This window comes from Sus scrofa, chromosome 6 (assembly GCF_054392235.1).
Source record: "Sus scrofa isolate SSC_HxYL_T2T_F1_AM1 chromosome 6, Sscrofa_HxYL_maternal_Yorkshire_Landrace_v2.0, whole genome shotgun sequence".
NCBI lineage: Eukaryota > Metazoa > Chordata > Mammalia > Artiodactyla > Suidae > Sus > Sus scrofa.
In genome coordinates, this window is record NC_139388.1 from 6,326,061 (window position 1) to 6,341,918 (window position 15,858).

At 45.4% G+C, this 15,858-nt stretch overlaps 1 protein-coding gene across 31 annotated transcripts in view; it reads right to left on the minus strand.

The window, feature by feature from the left end:
• The window catches only part of CDH13 (cadherin 13), a 1,446,594-nt gene that overhangs the window by 697,666 nt on the left and 733,070 nt on the right, over positions 1-15,858 (minus strand). The window contains exon 1 of one of the 31 annotated variants that reach the window (XM_084957959.1): positions 13,124-13,201. The gene's annotated coding sequence lies outside the window, so the exon portion shown is untranslated. 31 annotated transcript variants of the gene reach the window in all.

The following is a 15,858-nucleotide window of genomic DNA, read 5'->3' on the forward strand; positions in this document are numbered from 1 at the left end:
GTTGTAGATCCTGGCCTATACCACAATTCATGGCAATGATGGATCCTTAACCCACAGAGCAGAGCCAGGGATTGAAGCCACATCCCCATGGATACTAGCTGGGGTTGTAACCTGCTGAGCCACAAGAGGAAATCCTAGGACCGCTATTCTGCCTCCCATACCTATGACCCAGTAACCATATTCCTGGGTGCATGTGATCCAAGGAACTTCTCACAGTGATTCACAAATGAGTCATAAAGTGTAGGGTGATTTAGGAAGTTAGGAAGTACAATGGGTGATGCACACTGAGACAGTGGGAAAAGTCAACAGTGAAAGGTGCACAGCCCAGAGGAAAAGGTAATGACCAGAGTAGCAGCCTAGGTGTTCACTTACTGGCCTGAGTGTGTACGGAAAAATACAAAAGACCCCAAGTAGCCAAAACCATCCTAAGAAAGAAAAATGGAGCTGGAATATTCAGGCTCCTTAACTTCAGGCTATACTACAAAGCTACAGTCATCAAAACAGTATGCTACTGGGGCAAAAACTGAACTATAGATCAATGGAACAGCATAGAAAGCCCAGAAATAAACCCACACACCTATGATCAACTAATCTATGATAAAGGAGTCAAGGATATATGACAGAGAAAAGACAGTCTCTTCAATAAACGGCGCTGGAGAAAATGGACAGCTACATGCAAAAGAATGAAATTAGAACACTTTCTAATGCCATATACAAAAATAAACTCAAATGGTTTAAAGACCTAAATATAAGACCAGACACTATAAAACTCTTTGAGGAAAACATAGGCCAAACACTTGTTGACAGAAGCCACAGCAGTATCTTCTCAGATATACCTCCTAGAGTAATGGGAGCTAATTAACCTTAGAAGTTTTTGCACAGCAAAGGAAACCATAAGCAAAATGAAAAGACAACCCACAGAATGGAAGAAAATATTTGCAAATGAATTGACAGACCAGGGATCAATCTCCAAAATGCATAAATACTTCCTACAACTCAATATAAAAAAGGAAAAAAAATCAAAAATGGGTAGAAGATCTAAACAGACAATTCGCCAAAGAAGACAGAGATGGCAAACACCCACACACACACATGAAAAGATGTTCAACATCACTAATTATTAGAGAAATGCAAATCAAAATGACTATGACATACCACCTTACACCAGTCAGAATGGCCATCTTCAAAAAGTCTACAAGAAATGTTTAAGAGGGTGTGGAGAAAAGAGAACCCTCTTACATTGTTGGTGGGAATGTAAATTGGTACAACCACTATAAAAAACAATATGGAGATTGCTCAGAAAACTAAAAATAGAACTACCTTATGATCCAGAAACCCCAATCCTGGGCATCTATCCAGAGAAAACCATAATTTGAAAAAAACACATGCAGGTCAATGTTCATTACAGTGCTACTTACAATAGCCAAGACATGGGAGCAACCTAAACATCCAAAGACAGAGGAACAGATGAAGAAGATGTGAGATATAGGAGTTCCCGTCTTGGCGCAGTGGAAACGAATCCGACTAGGAACCATGAGGTTGCAGGTTCGATCCCTGGCCTTGCTCAGTGGGTTGAGGATCTGGCATTGCCGTGAGCTGTGATGTAGGTTGCAGATGCAGCTTAGATCTGGTGTTGCTGTGGCTGTGGTGTAGGCTGGCAGCTGTAACTCCGATAGGACCCCTAGCCTGGGAACCTCCATATGCCATGGGTACAGCCCTAAAAAAAGACGAAAGTTGAGGAAAAAAAAGAATTTGTGAAATATATATATACATATAAGTGATATATATATATATTCACTTGCATGTGGTATCTAAAAAAAGGATACAATTTAACTCATTTGCCAAACAGAAACAGAGTCACAGATTTTGAAAAACTTATGGTTACCAAAGGGGACAGGGGGGATGGGAGGAGGGATGGGCTGGCGGTTTGGGACTGGCATGTGCAGTGTGCATACACAGGGCGTATGGAATGATTGGCCAACACATCTGCTGTATAGCACAGAGAACGCTACTCAATATTCTGTGATAATCCACATGGGCAAAGAATCTGAAAGAGAATGGATGTGTGCACATGTATAGCTGAATAACCTTGTTGTACAGCAAAAATTATCACAACACTGTAAATCAACTATATTTCAATAAACTTTCAATGAAACGAAAAAAAAATGCTTAAACAAAATAAAAAATAGAATAAGTAACCCAAGATCGCTTACATCTGTTTAAAAACTAAATTCACAAACATAAAATGGCAATACATATTTTGCACAAATACTATACAAGCAAAATGACACGCGTATACACTGTTAATGGCTCACAGTAAGACTAGAGAAGGGAATGGGGTGGGGTGGACAAATAAAGGGAATAAAGAGGAATAAAAACAAAAGACTGCACAGATAGCCCCTCCTCTGTTAAGCCCTGCAACCCCAGCTCCCAGGTGGAGGTGCCCAGCTCTGCTGTGTGGCTCTTTAGCGCAGTCCTTGTATGCTGTCTTGCACTTGTCTTTTTGCCTCTCTCACTTTACCCTGAGCCTCTTGCAAACAGGAACCACATCTTGTTTGCCTTTGTATCTTTGAAGCATAACAACGCCAGCATCACAGTGGGTACCTAATATGGTTTTGTTAGGTTGAACAGTGAACGGTGGGAAAACAGGACATCTGGAGTGGGATGCCTCATATGAGCTGACACATGGAAAAAATTCTAAGGACACCCAAATGGGCTTTAAAGCTAAGTTTGGAAGAGAAAGTTGAACCATAAAGCCTGTTTCTTTCAGGTGAGCAAAGGAGAGGCATGGCAAAGACAATGCAGACTCCCCAGCACCTGCTTTGCCTCTAAATCCTCAAGACAAAATGCCAAGAAAAATGAGCATCGGGATGAAGCACAGAGCTAACAGAAGAGAAAAGTCACCCTACACTGAGTCAAGGTGTGTCAGACTACAGCCAGGTGCTCTAAAGAATTCAATCCAGAAGAAGGGGCAAGGTTGTGTGTGCGCACTGAAACAGGGCATCACAAGAGGCCCTCCAAGAATTCCAAGAGCAGCAGTGGATTCTGCCCTTCTGTAGTGAGACCGACATTGTCCTGGGTCAAGACTCATCATTAAAGCAACGGTTTCGAACATTTAAAAATGAAGGTGTGATCTTCAGACGCCTGTGAGTGGTCATTAAATCTGAATTGTGCTTGAGTGACCTGATTTCCTTCATGGACATTAAATGGCAAAAGGAACACTTATGGTATTTTATAAAAATTTCAGCAAAGCATTTGATACACTTGTTCTTGGTGGTTTTAATGAGAACGGGGATGTCTGCCTAAGTAACCACTTCAATTTTTTTTTTTTTTTTGGTTTTTTTAGGGCTGCACCCATGGCATATGAAAGTTCTCAAGCTAGGGGTTGAATTGGAGCTGCAAGTGCCAGCCTATATCACAGCCACAGCAAGCGGGATCCAAGTCAAGTTTGTGACCTACACCACAGCTCACGGCAATGCCGGATCCTTAACCCACTGAGCAAGGCCAGGGATTGAACTCACATCCTCATGGATGCTAGCCAGATCCATTACCACTGAGCCACGAAGGGAACCCAAAGTAACCACTTCAACAGTCACAAACAAATGGCACTGATTCACAGACTGCGCCAATCCCAATGGATGCCTCTGGAATAATACCATTGCCCAAAATAATAAGAAGGCTGCCATGAGGTGGATGCTTGGCCATATGACAGTCACTCATCTGCTAAAGAGCTTTTACAGGAGAAGCCAGGTCATACACCTGAGGAAATGAAACTCAGAAATTCAAGAGCCTCTGGAGAATTGCAGTGACCATGTCTCGTGTCTTGCTCTTTGATCACTCCCTGTTCCTCACATACACAGCAACTCTTCAGCCAGATCCATAGCACCTCTCTGTGACTTAGCCTGTTCAGGGGCTATTTCTCACACGCTTTTAAAGTGTACTTATTCAGGGCCCCCGACTTTGGCATTCAACCTCAGCCCATGCTGCTCCTCACCGAGGTAAGCCTGCTTCTGCTCGAAACCCACCTATGTAAGATTCTGTAAGATACAAATAAGCTCACAGCCCGGTCCAGCAGTATGGGACTTCCTGGACTAGAGGGTTAATGCCTTAAACTCCTACAGAGGCTCCCTTCCCAAGTCATTCTTGGCAGGGCAGCAGGGCAACCACTGCAAGCAGAGTTCATGGTCATGCAGGATCAATCCCTTCAAGACCGGATGCAGGTCTACCCTGTTCAAACAGAGTCTGGAAGAGAGAGCACTTAAGAGCACAGGTGGTTACAGGGAAATAATTCAGCTGACTTAAATGTTCATGCTTTTAAGATTCATTTTTATCTAAATGGGGCTATCCATTTTGTATTACAACTTAGAACAAATCATTTGAATTCATGGTTGAATCTGGGGAGGGGAGGTTATATCAGAACTGCTACATCAGTCTTTTGACGCATGATGGTCGGATACCTGTTGGGAATAATGAGGTCAACGGACCATGTCCAGGATCTGGAGGTGGGGGCTGGCACTAAGGTTCTCACTCTTCCGTGCGTGCAGTGAAGGCCTTTAGACCTGTGCTATGCTAATTTTTCAAGTACAGGGGATGGCGCACATGCCACAGGCTGTTGTAAAGATCACGTGGGTCTCCTCCAGAAGCTGACCATGAAATGAGTGCAGGTAATTTCTTTGGGAGGGAAGGAGCACCTGCGTGGGGTTAGGTAATGAGGTAAGGTAGGCAGTATAACCACAGAAGGTTTGTTACACATCAGCTGTTGGTGTGGGAAACAAGGGTCGGGTCTTGCTAGGGAATTCGGGAAGCCTGAGCGTGCTCGACTGACGGCTGAGGAAGCCGGGGTGTTTATATACTTGCTGCCTGGTCGCTGGGGGAGGGCTGCTCCAAGGCTGTTTGCTTCCCAGCAAGTCAGTGAGGCCTGGAGTCCTGCAGTGATAAGAAGCAAGGATGTGGGGGAGGCGCCCACAATGTCCGGGGCAGACTGTGCAGCCTCACTAAGTGACAGCCCAGAGTCACTCACGCACACATTCCAGGCTCCCAGAACGCCATGAGCTGAGTGAACCCTGTGGTAGACCTGGGCATACCAAGTGTGTGACCTGCCCTTGTGAAAATTCACTAACGTGTCAACGACAGACACAAAAATATTTACAGTCAACAGTGAAGAGTGCTGGGAAAGAGAATGAATGGAGGAGTTATGGAAAATACAGCACTGGAACTTAATCTATCACACAGATCAGGGAGCTCCTCTCTCCCCCCAAACAGGTAAGGTTTGGGTCCTTAAGGACATGCAGGCATTAGCTAGTGAAGATTCGGGATCTGTACCAAGACCCCACAAACTATGACCCTACGGCAAAATCCAACCCAATTCCTTTACATGCAAATAAAGTTTTCTTGCAACATAGTCACACTGTATGGTAGGGGCTTTCTCCACACAGGGGCAGAGTTTCTCTGTAAGAGAAATTCTGTCACCTGCAACGCCCACCTCGCCCTTGGCCTAAAACACTTTACTTACCTCCGGTTTAAAGGAACTCCAAGTAGATTCTAATGCACAGTAAAGCATTAAAAATGTTTACTATTGCTTAACACAGATAGGTGAGTAACTTACAGCCTATTGAGGGGAACAAAATGGAAAAATAAATAACTACAAGGCCACATGACTGATTCTGTAATAAAAGGCTATACCAAAGGTTTATCGAGCTTCCAAGTAGACAATAATTAGCTGTGCCTAGGGAGTAGAGACAGCTTCACAGTGGAAAAGATGGGTCTTGAAGTTCGAGTCCACTTCTGGGTGAATACAGGGAGTTAGAGTTAATCTGGGCAAAGGGCGGATAGTGCTCAAAAGGCCAGAAAAAGGAGAAAGCAAAAAGGGTCCAGGAAAGATGGCAGTTTACTTCCTTTGTGCCTCCAAGCAGCTGGCAGGACCATGAGCAGGGCCTCCTGGGAGAACTGCCACTTAACTCCTTTCACCTCTACCGCCAGCTTTTCAAACCAATTTATTTCAAGAATTAGCAAGAACAGAGAGTAAGTGGATCACTGGGTCTGAGGACTTCACAGAAAGTAACTAATTCTCTAAAGGATCCAAGAGAGGAAAGCAGAAGGTGGCAGATTTTAAGCAAAGCAGTCACAGTTGAAGTGCTGGGATCCCTAGGTATAAACACTGTGTATTTGATCTCCCACTGGCCAAACTGTGGACAATTGGAGCTAAGAAGAAAGGATGATGGTAACAGATTATCACTCCAGAGAATAAAATAAGAATCCAGGCGTTCCTGTCCTGACGCAGTGGAAACGAAGCCAAATAGGAACCATGAGGTTGCAGGTTCGAGCCCTGGCCTTGCTCAGTGGGTTAAGGATCCAGAGTTGTTGTGAGCTGTGGTATAGGCCACAGACATGGCTCAGATCTGACGTTGCTGTGGCTCTGGCATCGGCCCAGGAGCAACAGCTCCGATTAGACCTCTAGCCTGGGAACCTCCATATGCTGCCAGTGTGGCCCTAAAAAGACAAAAAAGAAGAAGAAGAATCCATAAGCCTGCACTGACACAACTTCAAAAAATGAAAATAAGCTAACAAATGGGGAAGAAGGGAAAACTCTTTCTTACAATAGAATGCCGACTAATAAACGCAGAAGGAAGCATGTAATTAGAAAGTCAGCACTGGGAACCATGACCTTAAGAACAATTTTGGTCAATGATCACCACTGTGAAGGCTAATACTAAGGGAAGTAAGTACAGAAAGAAACAACCTATTTCTGAGACTAGGACTATCCCCTTGCAAGATTAAGTAAAAGGGAAAAAACATTAAGTTTTATAAAGGAGAAACTAGGCAGGTACCACCCTAATGAAGAGATCGAAGTTAAGGTCACAGTAATGACACAAGTAGGTGCTAAGTGCTTCCTAATTTGAGGTACTAGGATTCTGCGGTGCATGTGTGGTCTTCTTGCCATAAAGGCATAACCTGCGTCTCAGCATAGCCAACACCACACAAACCCAAGTTGTGGGATAGTCTGCAAAGAAGTGGCCTACAAGTTTAAAATGTGTCAAGGTCACAAAAGACAGAACAAGGCTGTTGAGGTTTTACAGGTAAAAGGAGGCTAAAGAGATGAGGTCTAAATACAGGGTAAGATCCTAAACTGGATCCTGGCTCAGAGTATTTTTCCCCTGTGCTATAAAGAGCACTAGAACCGTTACTGGCAAAACGTGAATCCGATTTTTAGTGAGATAATATTCTTTCCAAAGCGTTAATTTCCTGATTTGGTAACTATTCCATGGTTCTATAACAGACAAAAATAAAAAATAAAAAAAGTCTTCGTTTTTAGTAAATACCGCCCTGCAGATTAGAGGCAAAAGTGCCTCAGGTCTGCAGTTTGGTCTCAAATGGCTGGGAAGGGGGTCAAGGAAAAGTTAACTACATGTGATAAAATTTTAACATTTGGGAATTCTGGATGAAAGGTATAATGGGACTATCCATATTCTTTTTGCAGCTTACCTATTGATCTGAATTCATCTCAGAAAAAGTTAAAAATAAAACTGCATGTTTTGGAAAACAGACTTCCAAAACATAGTCTCCAGAGTCAAATCAATCCAGATTTGAATATCTGCGTTCATGGTCATTAACTGTGGGACCGTGAGCAAGTTATTTGAACTGTCTAAGCTTCAGTTTTTTCGGAGTTCTCACTGTGGCACAAAATCATCAACAGGGTCTTGGGAGTACTGGGAGGCAGGTTCTATCCCCTGCCCGGCTCAGTGGGTTAAAGATCCAGCATTACTGCAGCTGCGGCTTAGGTTCAGACTGTGGCAGGATTTGACCCCTGGCCTGGAAACTCCATGCATCTCGAGGCAGCCAAAAATGGAGAGGGAAAAAAAAAAACCAAAAAACAATTTTTTTCATGAATCAAACAGAAAGACTAGTATCTACTTCTCGGGTTGCTGAAAGGATGATGCAGGCCTGTGGAAAGCAGTTTACATAGTGCTGGACAGCTCCGGAGCCTGACTCACAGGGGGCCTGGTGGGGTGGCCAAGATGCTCTGTCGACTTGTTGCCTGATTGGTTATCAGGGCTTTTATGTGTCCTGTAAATTTCAGGCTTTACCTATGCACTTAGCTCCATTAGGGTACCATGCTATAGGTGCCAACTTTCTCTTTAAAAATGCTACTCCACAGCAAAGTGAATAATAATAACACAGTCAACCTAAAAGTTTAACACCTGTATCTTTTCCAATGTAGCTCTCATTCTCCAGCTGAGAACATGTTGCTAACCCAGCTTCTCCAACTTGGAGAGAGAAAGTGGGGCAGGAAGAAGGAAAAGAGTGAAAACAAAAGGGCTGGTTTGGCTGGGTATAGAAGTAGGCTGGGACAAACTGCAGAGAAGGTGGAAGGAAGTCTTGCTCTGGGTTAGAGGTGGGTCAGTTCTAACAGTTTTCAAGAGAAAGAAGTTACAGCTTACTCGCTTTGAATTGTCAGCGTTGGTTCTCTGCCAACACACAGTACAAATGAGGTTATATCACTTGCTGGTTCCATTTTCCTTTCCTAGCTCTTAGCAAGGTGATATTCTGAGAAGATGATTAAGAAGAACTGTCCTTGCCAACTCCCCTACCACCCCCCACACCCCACAAACCCTCTCCTTTAATGTACTGAAAGTGGGCACCATCATATCTAAAATAGGACAGTGCAAAGAAAAATTTAGTGCACGAGCTCCTTGGCAGGAATGAATGAGCTAAGTGTTGGGAGGGAAATGATACTGTAACTATTGGGTAAATGTAACTATTGGGTAACCTGTAGGTTGTTACGTTTACTTCTTTAAATGCGGAACTTTTAAAGTACGATGGCTGCCCCGACCTCCATTAATACCTGGAAGCGTTGCGTATGTTTTCTCTCTTTGTAAGGAGGTGCCGTGAGTGGATATCCTCCTCCCACACCAAACAGGCAGAGGGATGCTGACAGAAGTCACTCACTCAAATTCACAGGCAGAATGGGAAAAAAAAAAATCTACCACCCTATTCATCCAGAAAACCCATGTGACTCTCAGCTACATGGGCCATTATCTTCTCTCCCTCTCTCTTTACTTTCCCTTAAGGTTTAATGGGATAAGCCACTATCTGCTTTTTAGGACAGCTACCTGCTGTCACAGAGCCCTCCCATTCTTATCACAATAGTACACGGGTGGTGTTTTGAGATTGCCGTATACTTGCTATTTTTTCAGCTTAGTAAGCCCTTTGGGATCTTTCAAGATAAAGTCATTTCATAAACTTAGCTGTATTACAGAATAAAATCCTTAAGAGGGGACTTGAAGAAAATTACATTAGTCCATGCCTCCTTCTTCCCGGTGTGCTACTATCCAGATTGTTTTTTAAGTACAGAGCAGGCCCGCTATGGTTATTAGATCTCAGCCGTCTCCATTCCTTTTTCTCTCTGGCATGTGTTTCCTTTCCAGCGTTTGAGGATTACATTGTACAAACTGAGAGGCAGAGCACTGTGCACACAAAGTGACTCGGGAGGCCTCAAAAGCCCGCCGCTCCAGCGGGCGCTGGTTGTTCCCTGTGGGAACAGCGGAGAGTGGGACACCCACAAAGGCTGTCACTCTGCCGTGTTCAACTGCGAGAACAAGCAGGGTGTCTCTGTTCCTCCACGTGGCCTTCCTGTGGGCTCGCCATCACTCCTGTAGGCGCAGGATGGCAAAAGCTTCCTAAGCGAGGCAGGCAAAGGCTGCCATCCTGTGCTCCCCGCCTTCATGGGCAGTGGGTCCTGCAGGTGTTTCTCCTTAGTACAGAGCATTCAGCTCGCTTTCCAGACCTTACCATGACCCGGAGATGGTTCTAGGTGTCCAGGACGGTGTGGCAAATGCCAATCAATGTTAAGCTCGGTCCCCAGGGAGCTTACATTCCAGTGTACATCAACTGTCCTGGAATTTATCATTACAGCTTTAATTAGGGACACAGAGGAAGACAGACACCTAATGTGCAGTGAGAGGCGTGTTCCCAGGACTGTAAAGGGCTGAAAGCACAGAAGGGGCAGGCGCTGTGGGGAGGTGGAGACAGAGGTCCCTCGCAGAGGGGAAGGGGGGGAGGGTAGCATGGGCAGCTCAATACTGAGGTTCGCAAGGAGGGAGGGAAGCCCTGGTAGGGACTGGATCTTAGGGGCAAAGTGGAGCAGTGGAACTACTTTAAGCACAAGGGGTCGGGGTGGAAGTTTGGACTGACAGGTCCAGCGGGGCATTTGTAAGCCCCAGGCTGGCTGCTATGGGGTGGGAGGGAGGGAGGGGACAGTTGAGAGAACCTGGAAGACTCTTCCCATCATTAAATGAATATGAGACTCACTTGCGTTAAGCTGGTGACCTAATGACCACAGCGGAAGTCACACTGATTGATTCTGAAAGGCTTGTTGGGCCCAGCGCTGGGCTCTGGGATACAATGTGAAAGCAGGACAGTGCTCACCAGTCCGACAGGGAGAGAGACAAGAAACCACGCAACCCCATGGGAGCTCTCAGATGGCGAGTCAGTCTAACAGGCCCATGTGACCAGAGGGTCAGGTGTTTGGCTGGACCCAAAGGCAGCTTCCCAGAGGTGCTGAGACTTAAGCTAATACTTGGAATGTTGAGAGGTTGTTACACTTCACCTGAAGCTAACTCGCTTCCTTCCTTCTTTTTTCTTTTGCCAATTTTTGTATTTTCTTCCATTTATTTCTTTAACATAGCTGCCTTGTTGTCTATGTTGTCCTACAGGGCCAGAGATCAAGACAGTTTTATATCTTAGCTGAAAAATAAGTTCATGCTTTCCCCGAATTATTATCTAGCTTTTATTTTACTTCCCTGATCTGACTGGTTAAAGATACTGGTCCTGGATCCCAGGCCATTACTGACCATTAGTAAATAAATTCTTTAAAAGCTTAAGTGTGTTTATGTTTCACAGGAAACCAAGCTCAGTGCTATTATACATACAGCATCTTGAGCTTCTTATAAAACACTTTAGTAAAACAACGCATTTTCAGAAAAGAAGTGCACACAGAAGGGGAATTCCTGGAAGTGTCACTTGGTCTTCACTGTGTCGTGACACTGGCCCAATGTTGAGTTTTACCTGAGCAGCTTCTAAGTCTAAGTCTTTGAGGTCTCCACTCTTACTCTTCTCTCTCAAAAATTTCATGGGTCCCACCCCTCTTCATGTATCACATTTCTGCCAACTCCCTCTGTGTTTGCCAAGTAACACAGGCCTCCATGTTCAAATACTATTGCTGCTGTAACAACTTACCACAAACTGTGTGACAAAACGCAGCAGAAATCTATTCTCTCACAGTTCTGGAGGCCAGGAGTCCAAAACCGAGGCAAGGCTCTGGTGGAGGCGCCTTCCTGCCTTCCAGCTCCTGGTGGTCCATGGTTAGTGGCAGTAGCCCTCCCGCCTCTACCCGCCTGGTCACATCACACCCTCCCTGTGTCTATTTTCTTTTCTGTTTCTTGAAAGGACACTTTTAGTTATGTTTAGGGTCCACATGGACAATGCAGGATCATCTCAAGAGCCTTCGCATAATCCTATCTGCAAAGACACTTTCCAAATAGGCTGACGTCCACCGGTTCCTGGGGTGTGACAGGGATACACTTGTCATTACTGCACCACAAACTTAGGCCCTAGAAGGGGGTGGGTCCAGGGGTTCTGATTTAGTTGGTCCAGGATGAGGGTCAGGTACCAGCAGATTTTTTTAAGCAATTCTCATGGACAAACAACTGGACCGCTGAGGTAGACGGGACTCCGTCAGAGTTTGCTGAAGGGCAGGGAGCTCATTTCCCCTCTTACCATTTGGGGCCTGAAGGTAACATATTATAAAGCTAGAGGATGTGGCCAATGGAAAGAAACCTGCAGAAATAAAGAGACCACAGCTTTCTATGCTCCATGTCCTCAGAGTGGTGGGTTAACGACTTTGTTTGCCAAGGATCAGTGGGAGGCAAGAATGGGGCAAAGAGATGGTGGCCGTGGTCCCAGGCTTGGGTCTGAGACCCGGCTGGGTGGTTCCCTCACTCCTCACACTGGCTGTGGGAAGTTACATCTCATCGCTGGGCATCAGCTTCCTACTTGGGCAGGTGGAAGGTGAACTCGGTTTGGTGGGGAAGTGGAAATGCCCACAACAGAAGCACAATGCCCATGCTGGCCTCCCAGCTGCAGCTCACAAGGTCATTGCCAAGGCAATCCCAGAACCTAGGAATCCAGTGCTCCAGCACTAAAGTGATTATCTGTATATTGTATTATCCTTGTCACCCCTCAGAGTCAAAACATAAAGCAGAAACACCTGTATTAAAAACGATTTGTACAGTGTTCCTCCTGTAATTACAAATCACGATGGGCTTGTTTGCATTAACAATTGTTATTTGAAAAAGAGAAAACACATTGCAACCTTGCTACAGACAAATGAAAGACACAACCTTCTCTAGGATGTGCTTATGTAAAGAATTTCCCTAGGACAGATCAGAAATAAACGAAAATGAGAACACTGGTGTCCATCACTCTTTCCGATTTGCACATTCTCATCGTCACTGACCTTGCTATTGAAAATGAAACTAAGGGGAGTTCCCGTCATGGGGCAGTGGTTAACAAATCCGACTAGGAACCATGAGGTTGCGGGTTCGGTCCCTGCCCTTGCTCAGTGGGTTGATGATCCGGCGTTGCCTGAGATGTGGTGTAGGTCGCAGACGCGGCTTGGATCCCGCCTTGCTGTGGCTCTGGTGTAGGCCGGCGGCTATGGCTCCGATTCGACCCCTAGCCTGGGAACCTCCATATGCCTCAGGAGCGGCCCAAGAAATGGCAAAAAGACAAAAAAGAAAATGAAACTAAGGGTCTACCTTCCTTGAGAAGCTCAGAAAATGAAAAAAACTCTTCTTTGAGATCAGATCACATGGACGCTTCTCGCCTGCACTTACGCAGAGCTTTGGGCAGGGCGTGGGGAGACTTGTTCCCCTTTCCCTCTGTAGCTCCAGCCTCCCAACCCTTTCCCAGGATCCAGGCTCCTATTTCTAACCACCTACTCAACCAGCTCTCACTCAGAAGTCGGACAAGCACGCCCAAATAAATACGACCCTCACCTCCTCCCATGTTCACTTCTGCTCAAGTTCTCCCATTCTCCAGACAAGGACGAAAAGTGTTCACCAACCTGCTTAAGACCAAGCAGAAGGGTCCTCTTCCAATCCTCCTTCCTGCACCTTCCGTGAGCGATTCGGCAGCGCCTGCCGATGGGTGTCAGGCAGGCCTCTTATTTGATTGCTCCGCACCACCTGTTCCTCGCGCAGACGCCCCGGGTCTCACCTGGACCGCGGCTCATTTGCTCGCCCTCCCCTCGCCCTCCCCATAGGCCTGCCTCACCAGGTAATGGTTCCACATCATACATAGGATCCCATCGCTGCACTGCTCAAAATTCTTTCATAAAAGGTAAAATGGCACAGCCCCTCTAAGACATGGTTTGGCTGTTTTCATAAACAAAACATGCTATGACTGCATGACCCCGCTAATGCACTTTTGGGTATCTAAGAGAATGAAAACCTCTATTCATCAAAAAAATACACAAAATGTTCATAATAACCATTCATAATAACTATAAACTGGACACAACCCTGACGTCCTTCATTAAACTACAGCACACGTGCACTATGGACGGCAACTCAGCACATGAAGGAACGTGTCAACACGCATAGCAAAGGGATTCTTCAGGTGGAATGAAGATGCCCAATCAGCTGACCTTAAAATAGGGAGAATGCCCGGGATTGCCCAGGTGGGCCCCATGTAATCACAGGGTCTTAGAAGGGGCGAGGGAGGCGTAAGAGAAAGCCAGGATGTGACTGTAAGAAAGCTAGTCAGCTGAAGAAAGAGGCTGTGAGTCTCTAGAAGCTAAAAAAAAGGAAGAAAACAGAGCCTCTGCTAGAGCCTCCAGAAAGAAATGCAGCCCTGCAGACACCTTGATTTCAGTCTAGTGAGACCATGTTGGACTTCCGACTTCCAGAACTATAAGAGAATAAATCTGGGTTATAAATATTTTGTTACAGCAGCAAGACGAAATTACTGCAGGGGGCAATCCATCCACCAGCCCCCCCAAAATGTCATTCAGATTTGAGTGAAATAAATGTGTTGTAATTATATTGCCATCACCAGGGCTTTCTTGTTTCTGTCTTTTAAAACAAAACACGAGCTTGAAATGGAGGAAAGATGTAGGAAGATAAAACACAAATTTTGAAGTAGAGGCTTTCCAAATAAGGGGGGTGGGGGGGTCTTGTTTTGTATGTGTCATTGCTGTGAAAGATAATTATTTATATCCGAAAGGGAAATGTTAGGTATTGGTTGCAGCTGTCAGACCAGGAACACTGCTGGGAGAGCCTCGCTCCTCACCAAAACACCGTACAATGTAGATTTCAGTGACACCGTAGAAGTCTAAGCACATTTCAATTTGATCTTTAATCTTCCCTTTTCGCGCTAGGCAATTCCTGGGGTAGAATTCATTCATTTCAAGCACTTCAGTATCTGCCTGGATGAAAAGTCACATTTAGCCCTCAGGCTGAGTACTCCTAAAATGTGCTCATTCACCCAGATAAAAGCATCTGAAGGCCCTCAGGCGTGCCCTGCCTTCTTGGCCCTGAGTTAACTATCACCCCTTCCCTTCACCTGGTCACTGCTAGTCCCAGAGGACAACACAGCCTGTGACTGGTGCCTGGTGCCTTCTGAGTTGAATGACTCCTAAGTGGGTGTCTTGGGCTTAGCCTTCTCTGCACAGCTGGGGTCCCAACAGTGCGATGCCTGCTACTGTCGTGCATGAATCCTTCCACCATCTAAAACCCAGAGTGTTTAATGTTGCTCTTGTCTTCCTCTCATACCTGCTCCTCCTCTGTATCTCCCATCTTGGTGAACCATTCTAGCAAATAATCAATTTTCTTGTGACACGTGTGGATCTCTCTCTCTGCCATTCCTCTGACGCTGGCTCATCACCAGATCTTTCATTTCTACCTTCTACGTTTCTTTTTTCTGCATCCTCTCCATTCTATCCCTGGTGCTTCTGCTGAAATCCATGTTTAAAGGAGAAAATTGAAGTCCAGTCACATTTATTGAGCATGGATAATGTGCTAGATACCATTTTGAGCACTTTTGTGTGAATTAGCTCAGGGATTGCTCCCACCATCGTTATGAGGTATATATTCACATTATTCTCATTGTTAGAAGCAGAGAAAGATGCTAAGGGAAGTCGAGTGCCTTTCCCAAGGCCACACAGCATCTGAACTGGGATTCCTGCTCAGGCGTGTCTCCCTCCAGAGTCCAAGCACTTAATTGCTGATCTGTGAATTTACCGAGAGTGGGACAGGGCAGTGGCCTCTCAACTCACTTTTGCCCTCTCTCAGACAAATGCGGACACCTTGGGCCCAGTGGATGAAGGACAGCATGAAGGGGATTCTGTTCCAGGGTTTCCTCTGTCTGCCTCATGAAGAAACGGGCACACACAAAGCTATGAGAATCCATGTGCGGGCTGCCGTACGGCCAACAGTGGCAACGACTGATGACAATAGCGACACACGTTTAAGAGACTCTAACTGCAGTCACTGATACAAGCCACCATTTATTAAGCGCTCATCGTGTGCTAGGCATTTTCCTCAGCACATTCCATGAATGATCCCACTTGATGTGCCTAACATCCTGATGTGAAGCTCAGGAAAGTTAAGGGACTCTATAAATGTCACTGTATCAATAAGTGATGCATCCAGACCTTCCTAAGCCCCAAACTGCTGTTCTTAACCACTATGACATATTGCCCTGTATGTTTGTTCAACACAGGATACAGATTAAGAAGATAGCAGGTGGCATGAAAAAGTTGCATATGTTCTTCAACAAGTACTTAACATCCTTGAGCTT